Raw genomic sequence first — 17,145 nt, forward strand, 5'->3', positions numbered from 1 at the left:
GATAGTTCACCAGGATTTTCATCTCAAGCCGTTCAGAGGCCAAAGGATGGCTCGTGTAGAGTTTCCACAAGTTTCCTAACGGCCCCGGAGCTGTGTCACAGTCTTCGGACCCTGCGGAAGTTCTCAGACACCTTTACCCCACAAAGTGGGAGGGAGACGTAGAATGGAGCACGTGGTGACCAGTGAAGTGAGCGTACATTTGCCACAGTTTGTAGCAATGTTTACAATTCATCTGCAGAGGGATTATGACCATATGTTTCCGACTCTCAAATCAGGACACGTGGTCTGACCGAGGACCCGCTTTCCTGACCTGTGAGTACAATTCTGCACAAAAGACAAGAAGATAGAATGTTTGCAGTGGACACTCACCTGGAAAATCCAGGCCATCTGGTCACCTTGCACATGGGGGCAATCTCTGTAGTCCTTTGTGGAAATTCTCAGTGCCTTAGCCAGCTTTCTGGAATGTTCTGTCTCCTGCACATTGCCTTGTGGCAGTTTCAGAACTACCAAAATACCTTCGGAGCAGTAACGATCATTTGACATGCTTCATCCCTAACACTGTTTTCCCTTTGGGTCTGGCTTCAGTGGCTTTACCTTAGGGGTGTGTGTATGTGTGTGTATGTGCACGCACGAGAGAGAGAGAGAGACAGAGACAGAGACAGAGAGACAGACAGAGAGAGAGACTGAGAGAGACACAGTTGGGTAGTGGGGAGGGGCTGTTTAGACCACTCTTGAGTCAACTTCTAGTTCTGAGCTGTCTGGGGGACAGATTTAAATATGAGGTGATTGGGCTGATCCAGATTTAGGCTGAGACCCACTACTACAGAAGATAAACAAGGATATACCCCACATAGACAGTTTCTATGGGCATTCGGTAATGGCTCATTCCAAGGCTAGGGTGACACCTTAGATTTATTGTCAGAGTTTGAAAGAGAAATTGGGATGGTTTCATGCCCTACAGAAGACAAGGAAGGAGGTGGATGGAGGGCCCAGCAATCCTTTTCCAACTGAGATAAGATAATAGACCTATTGTCCCCACAGTACAGGTTTCACTGGTTCTGAGCCACCCAAAGTGCTTCTGCAGAATTGGAGCTGAATGAGTTTAGTGTGGTCCTCCTCAGATCCTGAAATACTGAATTCTTTTTTTTGTCTCATGTTTAGGCTTTGTGAATACGAGCCAGCACATCTGCATTTATCAAAATAGCTCAAACTGAGATGTTGCGTGCCCTGTGGTTCCTTTATCTCTTGAAACAGGGGGCTAATAGAACACGCAAATCTCATAGGAGTTTACTCTCCTCATTTGCTAGATCAGACGTCTCCAAAGTGGGTGCACCTAGACATTATAAGGTAACCTGCTGGAGGAGTTCGGGAAGAGAATTCTAGAACATCAATCTCCTCATAGATTCTTTTGAGTATGTTTTATCACATACACAATACAACGTACATGGGCTTTATTGGAGGTAAGCGCAATGATTCTGTTACTGATAAAATGTCATAGATCAGGGGTCTGCACACTTCAAAACCAACAAATCAAAACCAACCTACCCCTGCTTTTGTATGACCCACAAGCTGACGAAGTTTTTTTAACGGGAAAAATGGGGGAAAAAACCCAGAGAACACTATTTTGTGACACGTGAAAATTATATGAAATTTAAATCCATAAATAAAGTTTTGTTGGAACGTATTTATGCCCGTTCACTTACGTATTATCTGTGGCTGCTTTTGCACACCCCAGTGTCAGAGCTGAGTGGCTTCAAGGAGAACGAATGGCCCACAAAGCCAAAACGACTTGCTATCTGGTCCTTACGTAAAATAGTTTGCCGGCCCTCGCCCTCAGAACATTGGCTTCAGTTCCCGGGATAACATTTTTATAGGGACTTACCTTTGTGGAAAGAGAGTGTTTTGAAGCTGAATAACTTTAATTCCTTGAATAACTTTCAACATTTGTTTTGGAGGACCTCTCAGGGAATTTTGCCTGAGTCAGGTGGGAGGTAGAGGAAGGGGCAGGGAAAAGCTGAGAAAGCTTTTCAAGAAAGTGGTGAAGTCAGATTTTGAGAAGTCAAGAAGCTACACAGATTGATGACGTGATGGCATAGCAACGTGTTCAAGGGCAAGCCATCCTCGTCCCCTTCAACTTGTCATTATCTTTGTTTGGATGTTGACGCTGGAGTCAGCCAGTAGTTAGGGAGTCCTCACCCTCATCACGTTAGGAATCACGCTGCATATGCTATACTTACCCAACTGCCCCTTGGAGCCCACAGCCCTTCGTGTGTGTTTATTTCTCCCCATAACATTCCTGGGGGCGTTTCCATTGGATGGGATTTCTTGTGATCAGGTCACTTCCCTTTGGGCACACGAAAGAAAAACAGAAACACCCTAGTCAATATGAAAGCACCTTTCAGCAAAGCCCAGGTGGTTGTTTGCAGGCATTTTTCAAGTCAAGGGATGAAGGCGAATGATTGGGTCTGGTTGCTGCACCGTACCTGATCCCAGAATGAAACTTTGCTTGTTTGATCAGCTGCTCTTTCTACCACAGGGCAAAAAGTTCATCTTAACAGGATCTATCTATCTATCTATCTATCTATCTATCTATCTATCATCTATCTATCTATCTGTGGATGCCTGGAAAAGAGCTCTAAGGAACCCAGGACAGAGAGTGCAAATGGGTTTAGAAAACTGGTTAGTCTACAAAAATGGGATCCAGGCATCCAGAGAGAGACCAAAGGCCCTGGGGAAGGAAGCAGCTATTGGGGAGGAAAATTTTTTTCTCTACCCTTCAAGATTCTTCTGGCTGATCTAAGAATTGCATTGACATGAGATAGATTAACAAGAGAAAATCAAATTTAATTACATACATATGGGGAATCCACATAAACCTGAGGGATTCCAAAGACAGTCAGGCAAAATGAGGTACATATGTCATTTTGCATTGAGGAGAAGGGGTAGAGGGCTGGAGCTTCAAAGGAAAGGAAGGCAAACCACAGGAAGAATGGAAGGAGTAAATGTTTGGTAAATGAATCTTTGCTGGACCACCCAGAAACAACGGGACCTAGAGAGAAGACTTTGATCAAACAAGCCTTGCTCTGTCTACCGTACCTAGTTCGCATGGCGATAGCTCCCTTCCTGGAACAGGCCCTCTATCTAAATTCTTTTAGGAGGTTGGGGTGGGGGAGGGGGGGAGGCAAAAAAGGAACACTTCGTGAGTCTTCTGTTCCTTAAAAGTAATCAGCCTAAAGTAATCCACATGCCAAAGAGACACATTTTGGGGTGACAGATTTTCTTCTGATACCCAGCTTACTCCAAATGCTGGAAGGAAACGAAAGTGGCAGCTAGATTCTGAGTCTGACCCTCCCTTCAGAGAGTGCATTGAAAGCCTCCGACTACTGTGTGAGAAAGGAAACGGCTCTGACTGGGCAACCCTAACTCAGAAAGGATGGAAAGTTTTATCCCAGGAGGAGGAATGTACGTGGTGACATTCACGGACCTCTACGAGCTCAGAAACCCCATGTAACTCTGAGGAAATTTTGCCTGCTAATATTACAGAGTGACTTAAGCCCAAGGACGTACAAACTAAACTTTCCAGAAAAGCAAAAACCACAACAGTGGGCAGGGTGCTCACTTCTCCTTTGTCTGCATGTGGGTTTCTGCTCGCGAGGTTTCCGTTGAAGCCGGTGCTGCCCTTCTACCGGGATCCAAGAAACACACGTCTCTGGATGTTTAGTAATGAAGTCGGAAGTTTTGGTTTTCTTACAAAACAGTCGTGGTGACCTGGTGGGGTGACACGTGGGCCAGATACGGCTGTGCCTTGGAGCGGGGTGTCTCGGGATGCTTATGTGATTGTGTACAGCAGATGCATGGAATTGAGAGCCCCAGCTCCCAGCTGCGGAGGCAGAGCATGACATTGTGACCCTTTGACAAGGTAGCAAAAGGGGCTGAATATTTCTCCTTTTGCTAAAGTATTTCAAAGTATGAAATGAAGGCGCCTGGGTGGCTCATGCAGTTAAGTGTCCGACTCTTGACTTCGGCTCGGGGCATGATCTCAGGCTTTGTGAGATCTCACAGCTCTATGCTGACAGTGCAGAACCTGCTTGGGATCCTCTCTCTCCTTCTCTATCTGGCCCTCCCCTGCTTGCGCACACGCGCGCTCTCTCTCTCTCTCTCTCTCTCTCAGAATAAATAAGCATTAAAAAAAATAAAAGTGTGACATGATAACATTAGAGAAGTAAAGTTGAAACTCCAAATCTACCACTCTAATATGACAATTTCAATTTTTTTTTTAATTTTGTTTTAGAGAGAGAAAAGAGAGTGCACACATGCACGTCCGTGAGTGGGGGAAGGGCAGACGGAGAGAGAGCATTTTGAGCTCCGCTCAGCGTGGAGCCTGATGTGGGGCTTGGTCCCACCACCCTGGGATCATGACCTGAGCCAAAACCAAGAGTTGGACGCTCAACCGAGAGACTGTAGAAATCTCTGGAGCTCGAGGGGTAAGGCCGTTCTCTGGACAGGAAGGACTGCAAACGGAGTGGCCTCGGCCCGTCTGGGGGACAGTGAGCGCTGGACTGTGGCAGGAGCGTGGAGGGAGGTGCTGGAGTGGTGACGGAGGCTGAGTGGGGGGGCAAAGCTGGCGGGCCTCGTGCGGAATGTGCTCTCCAGAGGCTGGATCCATCCTGGAAGTGAGGGGATAAGGGCTCGGAACAAGCAGAGGACTGGGCTGTGGGGTGCCGCACAGGAGGCCACGCAGGGGTGATGTGGTCCTTGAACTGAGCAGGGCGGTCCTGGCTTCAGGGCCGTGGACGGGGACAAAGGTCAGCGCCTGGTGGGGCGCCAGGAGTAAGCAGCTTGCACGTGCTGGCTTCCCATCCTAGTGTCGGCCTCGTGCCCCTCGAGCTGCTGGGTCTGGATACTCAAAAAGGGTATTTTAATTTGGGGGGGCGTGTGGGTTACCCCCTCAGCTTGGAAGGTGGCAATCCAGGCTGTGCTATTTCATTGGCATCGTTAAAGTGCTCTCACGGCGACAGCACTTGAATACTCCCAGCATGTTATTATTCGTGCAGACTAAGTCCAGGTGATTCAACAGTCTCTGCCTTTCACCCCAAACACACGATGGAAGTGAATCTGTTTTCCTCGGCGGGCCAGTGGGCTTCACAGGGGACAGACCGGGCACCCGGCACCGTGCCGTCAGACGTCGGACATCCCTCCAGCTCTGCCTGCCGCCCTGGACGAGGCTTCTGGTCTAGGGGCTGGCATTTTCCATGGAGTCATCTGGCCTGGCCAGGTGGGGCTGAGCAAGGAGCGGAGGTGCGGGAGAATGGGGCGGGGGGACCTGTGTTCCGAGAGCTCAAACCTGCCCAAGCGAGTGGCGGTCCCGAGCAAAAAGTGTTTTCTGATCTCCGGATGCCAACGAGCAAGTACGTGGGAGGTGGGGGCGGGGCAGAACGGGGGACAGAGGCCAAGGTCAGATCTGCTGCTTCGTGTCCACACCTCTCCTCAGGCTCTTCCCCTGCCAGGAGCGAGGTGTTTTTCACACTCACCACCCAGGTGGCAACATTTTGCTCAGAGCCCGTCCACACCTCTCCCACACCTTAGCCTCCAGGACATCTGGCCAGACCAGGGGCTCCCAGAGTTTTTGGAAAACGAAGGTCCCGTGTGATGGCAACACATCTTAAAGATCCATAGGATTTTGGCATTTGTCGACTAAGCAAAGATTGTCAAAGAGGTGTTAGAAATTCCTAACTCTTTTAAGGAATTTGGGTTTTGTCAATCCCAAAAGCACCTACCTATGATTGAAGGACAGCCACGCGTGTTCAACTTTTAGCTAATACTTGATCGGCATCGGGATCCGTAACCCCCTTGTCACAACCATGTGGCTCACCAAGGACGTGGATTACGGAAGCTTTCCGGTGAGCACACCATGCTCGTAAATTGGACATTGGGTACGTACAGGTTTTGTCTTCCCGGGGAGTTGGTAAGGTCTGCCGGGGCACAGGGATGCTGCATGGTGGCAGGTGCCCTGTTGAGGAAGTGTGGGAAACGTAGGCATACTGTTAAGACGACACGGCAGCAGGAGCGTCTGGGTGACCCAGTTGGTGGAGCGTCTGACTTCAGCTCAGGTCTCGATCTCGTGGCTCGCGGGTTCGAGCCCCGCATCGGGCTCTGTGCTGACAGCTCGGAGCCTGGAACCTGCTTTAGATTCCGTGTCTCCCTCTCTCTCTTTCTGCCCCTCCCGCACTCATGCTCTGCCTGTCTTTCTCTCTCTCAAAAATAAATAAACATTAAAAAAAAAATCATAAAAAATAAAAAAAAAGATGACACAGCAGCAGAGCCAGAAGGGCCAGATTCTGGAGGCCAGGTGTTTTGGGAAAAACACGTCTGTGATGAAAACCTACATTGTGGTCGCACAAGGAGAAACAGTGATTCAAGAGGCGGACGTGGGGCAAAAATAAGGCCGTCCAAAGGTATATTTCATCGAGGAAAATAGGCAGCGCCCCGAAAATGGTTAGGGCTCAAAATCTGGTTCCGGAACACAGGGATAGAGGTAAGAACTAATTGTGGCAGAACATTCCAGAACAAGAAAAGTGGAGACTGGCCTTGGTAAGCAGAGACTGGAGAGGCATGGGGGCAGATGGCACCCGAAAATAAAAGTGGCAGTGACAGAGGAAGGAAGAAAAACAAAAAAGAAGAAGAGAAAAGACTGGAGAGGGTGTTTTTATCAGGACAGTTCCACATCCAGGCCTGACAGAAGCCAGAAACAGGTTCGAACGACTTGACGTAAAAAAATCCTCTTTGATGTCACGTGTCAGGAAGAGTAATGACTTCCTTAGAAAAGGCTGAACGATTGCAACCAGAGTTATTTGGCTTAAAATACCCCTTTCCAAAGGGGAGAATTATTTGGTTCATTATGAATTGGAATGAAATAATTCTTTTGTTCACATGAGGTCGGGTCTTGAGTTCTTGTATCTTGGGAACCGTGAAAGCTTTGGAAATTTAGTGGCACGCAAAGGGCCCGCCGGCCTCAGAGCCCCCTCCACCGCCATCCAGGGCTCTGGCTTTTTCAAAGTGCAAAGCACACAGTAGACGGGGGGAGACACCCGCCGGGAAACCGCGGACCTCGGGTTTGTCCTGGCTTTGCTGGGGGAACCTGCGCCTTGCCCCCCGTTCCCCGCAACCCCCACCAGACTCGACAGCCTCTGAAATCGTTTGCCATTTGTGCGTCTATTCTGTTCTAGAATGCATCTCTGAACGATGCTGACGGCTCGTGGGTGTGGGGATCGGGCATTGTGGGCCCAGCCCCATCTGTGTCCCAGTCAGCCGTGTGACCTTGGGCAAATTGCTTAACCTCTCTGGGCCTCATTTTTCTCATCTGTGAAATGAAGTTAATAATCTTTTTTTTTTTTTACTCTCATGGATTGTTGGCAGGGCTCAGTGCTCAGTGAACGATGCAGTCCTCGGAAGGGTGAGTCCAGGGAGGACGAGCACCAGGACTTCCTCCCAAGCTCCTTCCGTGGCGTTATGCGATTGGTCCAAAGGGACCCGTTCCAAAGCGAAATAGGTAGCAGGGAAACTGTGTGCAGCAATGTCACGGGTTCAATCACAGAAGGCAGGGAGTCCAGCTTCTGGCATAACGATGTGCTAGTGTCAGAATCCCCTGGAGGGATGGTCGAAACACGGACTTGGGTTTCTGATTCCGAGGTCTGGGTGAAGTTCAAGGGCTTACGTTTCCAGTAAGCTCTCAGGTGCTGCTGGTGCTCCTGATCAGAGAAACATCTGGAGAACCACTGGATCATAGACCTACGCTAACACCGGTTTGTCCCCTCCAGACACGAGTAATGCTTAGACCCCACTTAAAGGGAGAAGGAAAAAACCATGGATCCTCTTTCATTGGTGAAACACTGAGTTAGTCTTTTTCTGTGAGACTATCTTTTAAAAAAAAAAATTTTTTTTTAATGTTTATTTATTTTTGAGAGGGGGAGAGAGAGAGTGTGTGAGCAGGGAGGGGCAGAGAGAGGGAGACACAGAGTCCGAAGCAGGCTCCAAGCTTTGAGCTGTCAGCACAGAGCCGGACGCGGGGCTCGAACCCACGAACCGTGTGATCGTGACCTGAGCCGAAGCTGGACGCTTCACCAGCTGAGCCACCCAGGTGCCCCTTGGTTCAGGTTAAAAAATTTCTTTTCGGGGCACCTGGGTGGCTCAGTTGGTTGGATACCTGACTTCAGCTCAGATCATGATCTCACGGTTCACAGGTTCTATCCCCACATTGGGCTCGCTGCTGTCGACACAGGGCCTGCTTTGGATTCTCTGTCCATCCCCCCTCTCTACCCTCCCCCTCTTGTGCTCTCTCTCTCCCCTAGAGATAAATAAACATCTAGGAAAAAAAAGGGAAATGTTTCCAGCCCAAAGTGAATTGTGAGTCTCTCTCTCTCGGATGGGCTCAGTGTTCTTTATTTTCATCAGGTGTCATCTGGGTGATGGGTAGAATGATTCCCTAAAACCTGGGGGCTGGCTGGGGAGGAAACAGAGCAAGAGGCCCGTGACACCTCTCCAGGGGGCTGGGGAGAGAATCACCGTGTTAGAATAAACCGAGTGCAGAAGCGGGAGCAGCCCGCACGCTTTAAGCAGGTCTTCGGGTCCAAATCTTGGAGCGTTTCAAGCGGCTGCCTTCTCCCTTCTGCTGGACTCTCCTTAAGGAAGGGCCCCTGCAGTGGGGGGCTGCCGTCCGCCGCGCGCCCTTTCCTTTCTGACCCGATGTGCGCGTCTCAGCCGCCATGTGATCCATTCTGACAGGCAATGAGACTAGTGTCCTTTCCGCCCTCGGCTCTCTCTGTATGACTGGTGCAAAAACTCCGGCCAAGGACCGACTGACTTGCCCAGGGTCATAAAGCCCAGAAGCCCCAGCCAGGACTTCCGACCACAACTGCAGGCCTTTCCCATGTGGAGAATCTTGTAACTTGGGGGGCAGTCTCCTTGGAAACCCAGAGCCGGAGAACGAGGTGGTTGGCATTCCGTACGAGGCACGGTCACTGAGGAATGAGGGCCACACGGGCGTGTGACAGACACGTGTCTTTTCCAGCTTGCAGGGACTCAGGAACAATGCCGTGATGCCTAAACATGGACTTAGTCGAACTTGGTGTTCCTACATCCCACCTCCACCATCCCCCAAGCCATCCCCTTCGGAAGTTTTAGAGTGCGGTGTTACACTCGAATACGTGGAAAAGGCTCTTAAGTCACCCACAGACGACACACACCACGTATTCTTTAGCTGTGGAAGGAGATGGGGCGTTGCCAAAGTGGAAGGTTCTCAGCTATTCGCCTCGGTATCCTGGGAAGAATGAAATGTTTGCCCCGGAAGAAATGGCCGAGGGAGGGGGCCCCAAGCCCCCTCCTCTAGCCTTCCTGATGACGGAAGACTTGTCTCAGTCAGGTGCCAGGATGCTGTTTTGATGCCTGTCTGGATGGTCTTCTCCAGCTGCTTGCTTTGGGGAGAGGCATGGCCGAGCCAATGGGTACGGGGCCCTGAGACGCTGGTGTAGCAGGTTGAATCGTGTCCCCCCATTCATTTCCACCCAGAACCTCACATCGAGACCTTAGTTGGGGTCACCTTTAATAGGGTCTTTGCAGATACAGTTGGTGAAGTCAGGATGAGGTCATGCTGATTAGGGTGGGCCCTACGTTGAATGACTGGTGTCTCAGAAGAATAAGAGAGGTTGCGTGGACACACAGGGAAGAAGGCAGGTGAGGACAGAGGCAGACACAGGCAAGGAACGCAAGGATGGATGGATGGCCACCGCCAGAAGCCGTCAGCACTGGGAGGGGCTGGCAGGGTCCTTCCTGGAGGCTTGGGAAGGGATCACGGGCTGTGCTATCCTGATTCTGGCCTCCCGGCCTCCCTGCTGGTGGCGCTTTGTTACAGCAGCCCTAGAAAGGAATCCAGGGGGGAAGGCCGTTTTCCAGGGGCATGTGTCCGAGAGTGAGAGCGGAGAAGGAACCACGTTCCGATAAGGTGCGGAAGCGGCCAGTCCCTGCGTGCTCCCCTTATCTCCCTGATCACTGGTTTCCTCTCTGGCTGGGCCTCCGCGGAGCAGGCAGGGACTCAAGAGGAGGCTCCAAGCTGGATATAAATCTCACGTTGTGGTGTTTCTGTTCCTCTGTGCGCACAGGAGATGAGGGAGCGGGAGGAAGTGGGAGCCTGGCTTCAGCGCGGAGGAAAGTGACTGAAATGGGGCCCCGAGAAATGGGCCCCAGCGCCTCGGGTCTCTGCGGACACCTGTGCTGTCACCACTCTGTCTCTCATCACGTCCCCTCAAGCAGATGCACTCTGAGCCGCTGTTTGCTCAGCTGAGAGATGGGCTCATGACACGAATGTGCATCCTGGCCAAACCTGCAGGGGACACGCGAGTCCAGGCAGGTGAGAACGCTGTCACATCTGCCGAGCACCCTCACATGGGGGCTGTCGGTGTCTTCTAAGTGACCCCGTGGTTTCCTTGCCAACAGATGTTGCTGTCTGCAAATTCCCAGGGCCAAGTGCCGAGCTGGGCAGCGCCGGAAGGGTCCTCTTCTCCGGAGGGGGTGGTTCTCAGGCTGGGCGAACTTGTGCCTCAGGCAGGAGGGATTCCCGCCCACGCACCCCTGCATCACGCCGTCACACCCCATGCTGCGGTGACGTGAATAGGGAGACAAATGCGGGTGACCCACCCCAACTGCACAAGTCATGCCGACCTTTCACCGCTGCTTCTAACAAGGCTTTGAGGGTTCTTTGGAGCTTTTAGGCAATGACTCTGTGCCTGATAAGATATTATCTCCTGACAAGAAGCTTCTGAGTGATGCAGCAGAGTGAGAGAACATTTTCACCATATTAGCCCCTTAGAACATTCGAGAAACCAAAGACCAACGGATTCCGCTCGCCAGACTCGGCGTGCGGAAGTCTCCCTCTGGGGATTCTCCTTCTCAGGTGTTGGATACTTACTGACCCCAAGATTGACTCCTGAAGGAAGGGACCTTCTACGTTGGGTTGCAAACAAAGGAAGTCACTTGGGGCGCCTGGGGGGCTCAGTCGGTTGAGCGTCCGACTTCGGCTCAGGTCACGATCTCACAGTCCGTGAGTTGGAGCCCCACGTCGGGCTCTGTGCCGTCGGCTCGGAGCCTGGAGCCTGCTTCCGATTCTGTGTCTCCTTCTCTCTCTGCCCCTCCCCTGCTCTGATGGGCTCTGTCTCTCTCTCCGAAATAAATAAACATTAAAAAAAAATTTTTTTTTTAAAAGAGGCAAAGTTTAAAAAAGAAAGAAAGGAAGTCACTCAAGGTCACAGAGCTACTCAAAATCTGAGATAATAGAATGTAAATAAAAGAACTACACTTACTGAGAGCGTACTGTGAGATGCAGCTACGTGTGAGGATCCAATGACTCCTCACCACGTCCTGCGATGGAGGTGCTCTCCCCATTTTACAGAGGAGGGAACTGAGGCAGAGAGAGGAAACCTCACCGAGGGCCAGGCAGTGAGGCAGCCCCAGCTCCGAACACAATACCTTCCTGTCTCGGGACCCGGAGCTGGGCTGCCTGGCTGTGTGGCAGAAGGACGTGGGAGGAACGCAGGGGGCTGCTGCTAACCGTCTGGCAGCTAACCCGCTGAATGACCCCGGCTAAAACACTTGCCCCCCGACCCTGGGTGACTTGCCGACCTCCCAAGACTCAGTGTTTCTTCTGTAAAGTGGGTGCTGATCCCTCTGGGGCTCATCTCCTGCTGTGGAGACTGTGCTGTGTGGAGCGCCCGCCAGATTATTCCCAAGGTCCTTTCATCCCCCGCTACAGACTGGAAATGTCACCTCTGTGTCCTCGCTGCCCGGTCCCTAGTGACTCTGCCCAACCGTGTTGGTTCAGAGGAAGGTGGTCTTGAACCACATTTCAGCGATTCCTTTTTTTTTTTTTTAATTTTTAAAAATGTTTATTTATTTTTGAGAGAGAGAAAGACAGGCAGAGCATGAGTGGGGGAGGGGCAGAAAGAGAGAGAGGGAGACACGGAATCCGAAGCAGGCTCCAGGCTCTGAGCTGTCAGCACGGAGCCCCGTGCGGGGCTCGAACTCGCGAACCGTGAGATCGTGACCCGAGTCGAAGTCGGAAGCTTACCCGACTGAGCCCAGAGGCCCCTCAGCGATTTTTTAAGGAAACCACCCGTAGATCTTATCACCTTGCCTTAATCAGCAGGCGAGTTTTTCTCTGGATTTATTGTTTTAGTGTTTCTAAACTGTGTTTCGGTCAGCTGTGAGGATCATTAGGGTCTCGGTGTCATCATACATCTGGCCTGACTGGTCTGGGCTGGGCCACCAGATGCTGTGACCGTTCCCAGCTCAGCAGGGAACTCCTGTGTCCTGACCACTGGGTCGGGATCAGGGGTTCCCCAGTGCAGTCTCCTTCCTGGGGACACCTCCTGCCCCTCCCCCCCCCCCCCCCCCCCCCCACCCAGCCTCCTCTCCAGCATCCAGGCACCCAGCACCTGCCTTGACCTTCCCCATCGCTCTGACCACAGACTCTGTCTTCTGATGTCCTGCAGCTACTCAGCTACTCAGCCCTGCCGGTGAGTGGGGTCAGCAGGAGGCGAAGGCCCTTGAACATGACTCAGCAGCCCCAGGCTCCCCTGGGAGCAAGCAGCCTGGGTTTCAGGTCGTTATCAAATGAGGTAATTACAGGCCAGGGAAGCAAGTCCTTGTGGTCTGGTTTGGGCCCCGTCTCTTCTCAGAAGGCCTCTTCCTGGTTGAGAGATTTTGGCAACCCCGAGGGTACCCTTCTCCTTTCCTTTTTGCATCCCCGTCCCATTTTTCTGGGCCTAGGAATGAACGTTGGCCCCCACCAGTGTCTATTCTGTGTCATTGAAAAATTACCAACGGACAGGTGGAGTCGCACCAGTATATACGAAGCACACTGTGCGATGGAACCTTCTGGGTCCACGAGCTATCGAGGCGAATCAGACGTCTGTCTACCAAGACCTTTGGTAGAGCGGGGATACGCGTGCACACATATATACACAATAAAATACTGTATCTGTTCTGTTGCTGCCGTAACAGTAGACCCTGGCTTCCGTGGCTTCAAACAGGACAAATGTATTCTCTACCATTCTGGAAATCCCAAGTCCAAACAGGTCTCACTGACTTAAAATCTGGTGTCAGCTGCGTGCATTCCTTTCTAGAGAAGCTGCTTTCTTGTGTTTTCCAGCTTGTCGGACTGGTGATGTTGAATGTCTTTTCATGTGCTTGTTGGCCATCTGTGTATCTTCTTTGGAGAAATGTCCGTTCAAATCCTTTGTCCATTTTTGAAACTGGACTCTGATTTTAGCTGTAGCTGGAAGGCTGGCTGGCTGGGCTATACGGTCTCAATGTCCTTTAAAATATTTTCTTTGAAAATCTCATTTGAGGAAAAACAACGTGTTCCTGTAACTGGCTGGACAACGTATGCTTCGAAAAAGATGGTTCTGCATTGTGTGTAAACGGACATCCACCGTATTTCTTCTGTCTCCACGGGGAGGTGGGGCCCTTACTTATTGCTGGTTCATTGCCTCTCAGGGACACCCAAGAGACTGGGGTCTGCTTATGCCAATCTCCTTGTTGGAAATGGAGCATAAAGGAAGATTATGTCAGGCCTGGAAAGCAAGCAGCTAACGCCAGGGTGGTGGTTATCAGCACGGCAAGGCTGAGGCACAGGAGGGAGGCGGGAGGCTTTGTCATGGACCTAACTCTTGGCTTTGAGAACCATTTGTAAGAAAGCCTTCAGTCTGTTGGTTCCAACTCTTACTTCCTGAGGAGCTGTCATATTGTTTTCTACGGTGGCCGCATCACCTTATATTCCACCAGCAATGCACAGAAGTTCCAATTTCTCCACATTCTGGCCAATACTTGTGATTTTCTGTTTGGTTTGGCTTTTTAACAATAGCCACCCTGATGGGTGTAAAGTTGCATCGTGTTTTTGATTTGCGTGTTCCTAGTGATTGTCGATGTTGAATATCTTTTCATGTGCTTGTTCGCCATCAATATATCTTCTTTGGAGAAATGTCTGTTCAAGTCCTTTGTCCGTTTTTGAGACACATGAGGGCTATTTCTTGTCAGGAAGATTTTGGAAAAATTCCGTGGTTATTTAAAGGGATTAAAACATATTTTAAAAGTGCACATTATGAGGATGCCTGGGTGGCTCAGTTGGTTAAGGGCCCAACTTTTGATTTTGGCTCAGGTCATGATCTCACAGTCATGAGATCGAGCCCCATGTTGGGTTCTATGCTGGGTGTGGAACCTGCTTGAGATTTTCTCTCTCTCTCTCTCTCTCTGTCTTTCTACACCACCCTGCCCCACCCCTCCCCTGCTCACACATGGCTCTCTCTCTCTCTCTCAAAAAAAAGTGCACATTAAGGTATGAGACCCTGCCAGTAGGCGAGGCTGTGCATGTGTGAGGGCAGGAGCCACATGAGAACTCTGTTCTTTCTACTCCATTTTGCTCTAAAAAATAAAGTCTGTTAAAAATGAGGGGCCATTTAAAAAGGAGATCTCCCACCACTTCAGCACCCAAATAACAAGAATATGGAGAACGCATTGTAAATCAAGGGGTAATATAAAACATATCTTTGGCGAGGTAGCGTGGACAGACAGGGCCTCATCTTCAAAGCTAGACTAGCATTATTGTTCAGCTTTCAGTGGGAGATAGCCATCTCTACTAACTGAATCAACTCTGCAGTTCAGGCCCCACATGACAGTTTGTTCGTTGGCTCGTGTATGTTTGTACGCACGCACACACGCCCTCCTGCCTGTGTTGCATGCAGAACTGGGAGCCCTGAGCGCTTCAAGTCAGCCTGTACCCATTCACTGACTGTGGACTGTGGCATAGCTAAGGTGTTTGGTGTCATTTCTTGCAATGAAATTCACTCCCGGGCGCCCCGGGGGGCTCAGTCGGTTGAGCGTCCAACTTCGGCTCAGGTCATGATCTCACGGTCCGTGAGTTCGAGCCCCGCGTCGGGCTCTGTGCTGACAGTGCAGAGCCCGCTTGGGATTCTCTCTCTCCCTCTCTCTGTTCCTCCCCTACTTGTGCCCGCTCTCTCAAAATAAATAAATAAACCTAAAAAATGGATTAAAATATATTTTAAAAGTGCACATCATGCGGATGCCTGGGTGGCTCAGTTGGCCAAGCGTCCAACTTCTGATTTTGACACGTTCGTTCCTCTTCACCTTAATGAAAAGAGCTTCTCTGGGCGTGCTGAGCGTCCTGTCTCCCGCCACCCTGCCAACGACCGCCACTGCTCGGGTCCTGGGCCTCTCTGTATTCATGGCCGCCTGTCCAGTTCGTACCCTCTGTACCTCTGGCTGCAGATCACAGCTGCCTTCCTGACACACTCTTGGCTTCTGGGACACCACTGTTTCTTGATCTCCTTATTTCTCTGGTCATTTCTCAGGGAGGCCTGCCCTGGCCCCTGTATTGGTTAGATGGCCTGCTGAAATGGGGTCCCTTAGTAAAGGGACCATTTTCCAAGCTGTGGGCAGTGTTTGGATGGGGCAGCACCCCAGGACCAGCAGTAGGGGGGAATCTCTCACCAACTCGGTCTGAGGGGTCAAAGGGAGGGAAAAGGTGCCATGGGCAGAACCTGGAGAGAGGAAGCATGTCCACAAAGGAACCCAGTAGGGAGAGGCGGGAGCAGATGCCACAACACTCAGTGTGATCTCCTGACGTCCCCCCCCCCACAGGCCCAGAGGAGGCCGGCAGGCAGGGGGCCATCTATGCATCTCACCCGCCGGTGTCCTGGGACAAAGAGCAGAGTGGAAAATCGTGGAGAATGAATCTGCGGGGACAAACAGAAGGCATCCGGCCACCTCCCTACCCGTTACGGGTTGGATCGTGTCCCTGCCAGATCCATGTGGTGAAGTCCTAACCCCTAGGACCTCAGAATGTGATCTTATGTGGACACAGGGTCTTTAAAGGGGTAACTGAGGTAAAACGAGATCATGAGGGTGGGCCCTAATTCAGTCTGACTTGTGTCTTTATAAGGAGACGAGATTAAGACACAGAGGTACAGAGACGGACGACCCTGCGAGGACCCGGGGAGCAGGCTGCCATCCACGAGCTAAGGAGAGGGGCCTTGGAAGAAACCAACCCCATTCACACCTCAATCTTGGACGTCCAGCCTCCAGAACCGTGAGACAAACATCTGTTGTTTGAGCCACATGGTCTGGGTGCCTGTGATGGCAGCCGCACGCTAAGACAACACTTCCATCCGCCCCATTCCCAACGCTGTCTTCCCCTCCTTGCTTGGTTTTTCTCCTTAGTCTCTATTCCCACCTGGCAGATCCCATGTCTTATTTATCTGGTCCCTCGTCTGTCCCAAAGCGCCCTCCCTCCCGTGCCAACTCCGTAAGTGTGAGATTTTTGTCTGTTTGGTTCACTGCTGAGGCCCCTTGTGACCAGATCAGCACCGAATACATACACTGTGCTCTGTGGTGGCAAGTGTTTTGTTTTTTTTTTTTTTCAAGTTTCTTTCTTTCTTTTTTTTTGGGGGGGGGAGGGAGCAAGTGGGGGGAGAGGCAGAGAGAGAGGGAGAGAGAGAATCCCAAGCAGGCTCCACACTGTCTGTGCAGAGCCCCACGTGGAGTCTGATGCGGGGCTCAAACTCACGAACGGTGAGATCATGACCTGAGCCAAAACCAAGAGTCGGATGCTTAACCGCCTGAGCTACCCAGGTGCCCCGGCAAGTGTTCGTTGAATGAAAGGAGGTTCCCCAAATCCCTCCTTTTTAGTAATCGTTGCTGGTTTCTTCTCCTCTGCTCACCTCTTGACTGCACATGTCCCAGACCGTGCTGGGCGCCCTTGGCCTCTGCAGACCACGCCTCCTCCAGACGGCTCCTCACTGTGAGGGGTGACACTGAGGCCCGGCGGGGTCTGGAGCCAGGGACTCCAGAGCCACGCGGCCCCTGCCTGTCCCTCGTGTGACATCGCATACGCTGACCTATCCAATCCTCTTTGCGCTGGCCTGGCCTTCTACTCAGCCGCATGTGGGGATCTCTGAACCAGAGTCGGGCTGAGGTGAGGGGGGAGTGAGGTGTTCTGGACGCTAACTCTGTCACTTCATCGCTGCCCGCTGAGCATGGGGCCATACCAAGGGAGGCTTGCGGGAGGCCTGAGAGGGATCG

At 51.4% G+C, this 17,145-nt stretch overlaps 1 long non-coding RNA gene across 2 annotated transcripts in view; it reads left to right on the forward strand.

Annotated features, from left to right (window-relative positions):
• The window catches only part of LOC123610576, a 37,799-nt gene extending 21,344 nt beyond the window's left edge, over nt 1–16,455 (forward strand). The window contains exons 1-2 of one of the 2 annotated variants that reach the window (XR_006718208.1): nt 6,337–6,752; nt 16,007–16,455. This is a non-coding gene — a long non-coding RNA (uncharacterized LOC123610576). Of the gene's footprint in view, nt 1–6,336; nt 6,753–16,006 lie in introns of those variants that run through there. The other variant, XR_006718209.1, reaches the window with a different exon arrangement.
• The last annotated feature ends 690 nt before the right edge of the window (nt 16,456–17,145 follow it).

The sequence above is a fragment of the Leopardus geoffroyi genome, chromosome C2, assembly GCF_018350155.1.
Source record: "Leopardus geoffroyi isolate Oge1 chromosome C2, O.geoffroyi_Oge1_pat1.0, whole genome shotgun sequence".
Taxonomy (NCBI): Eukaryota; Metazoa; Chordata; class Mammalia; order Carnivora; family Felidae; genus Leopardus; species Leopardus geoffroyi.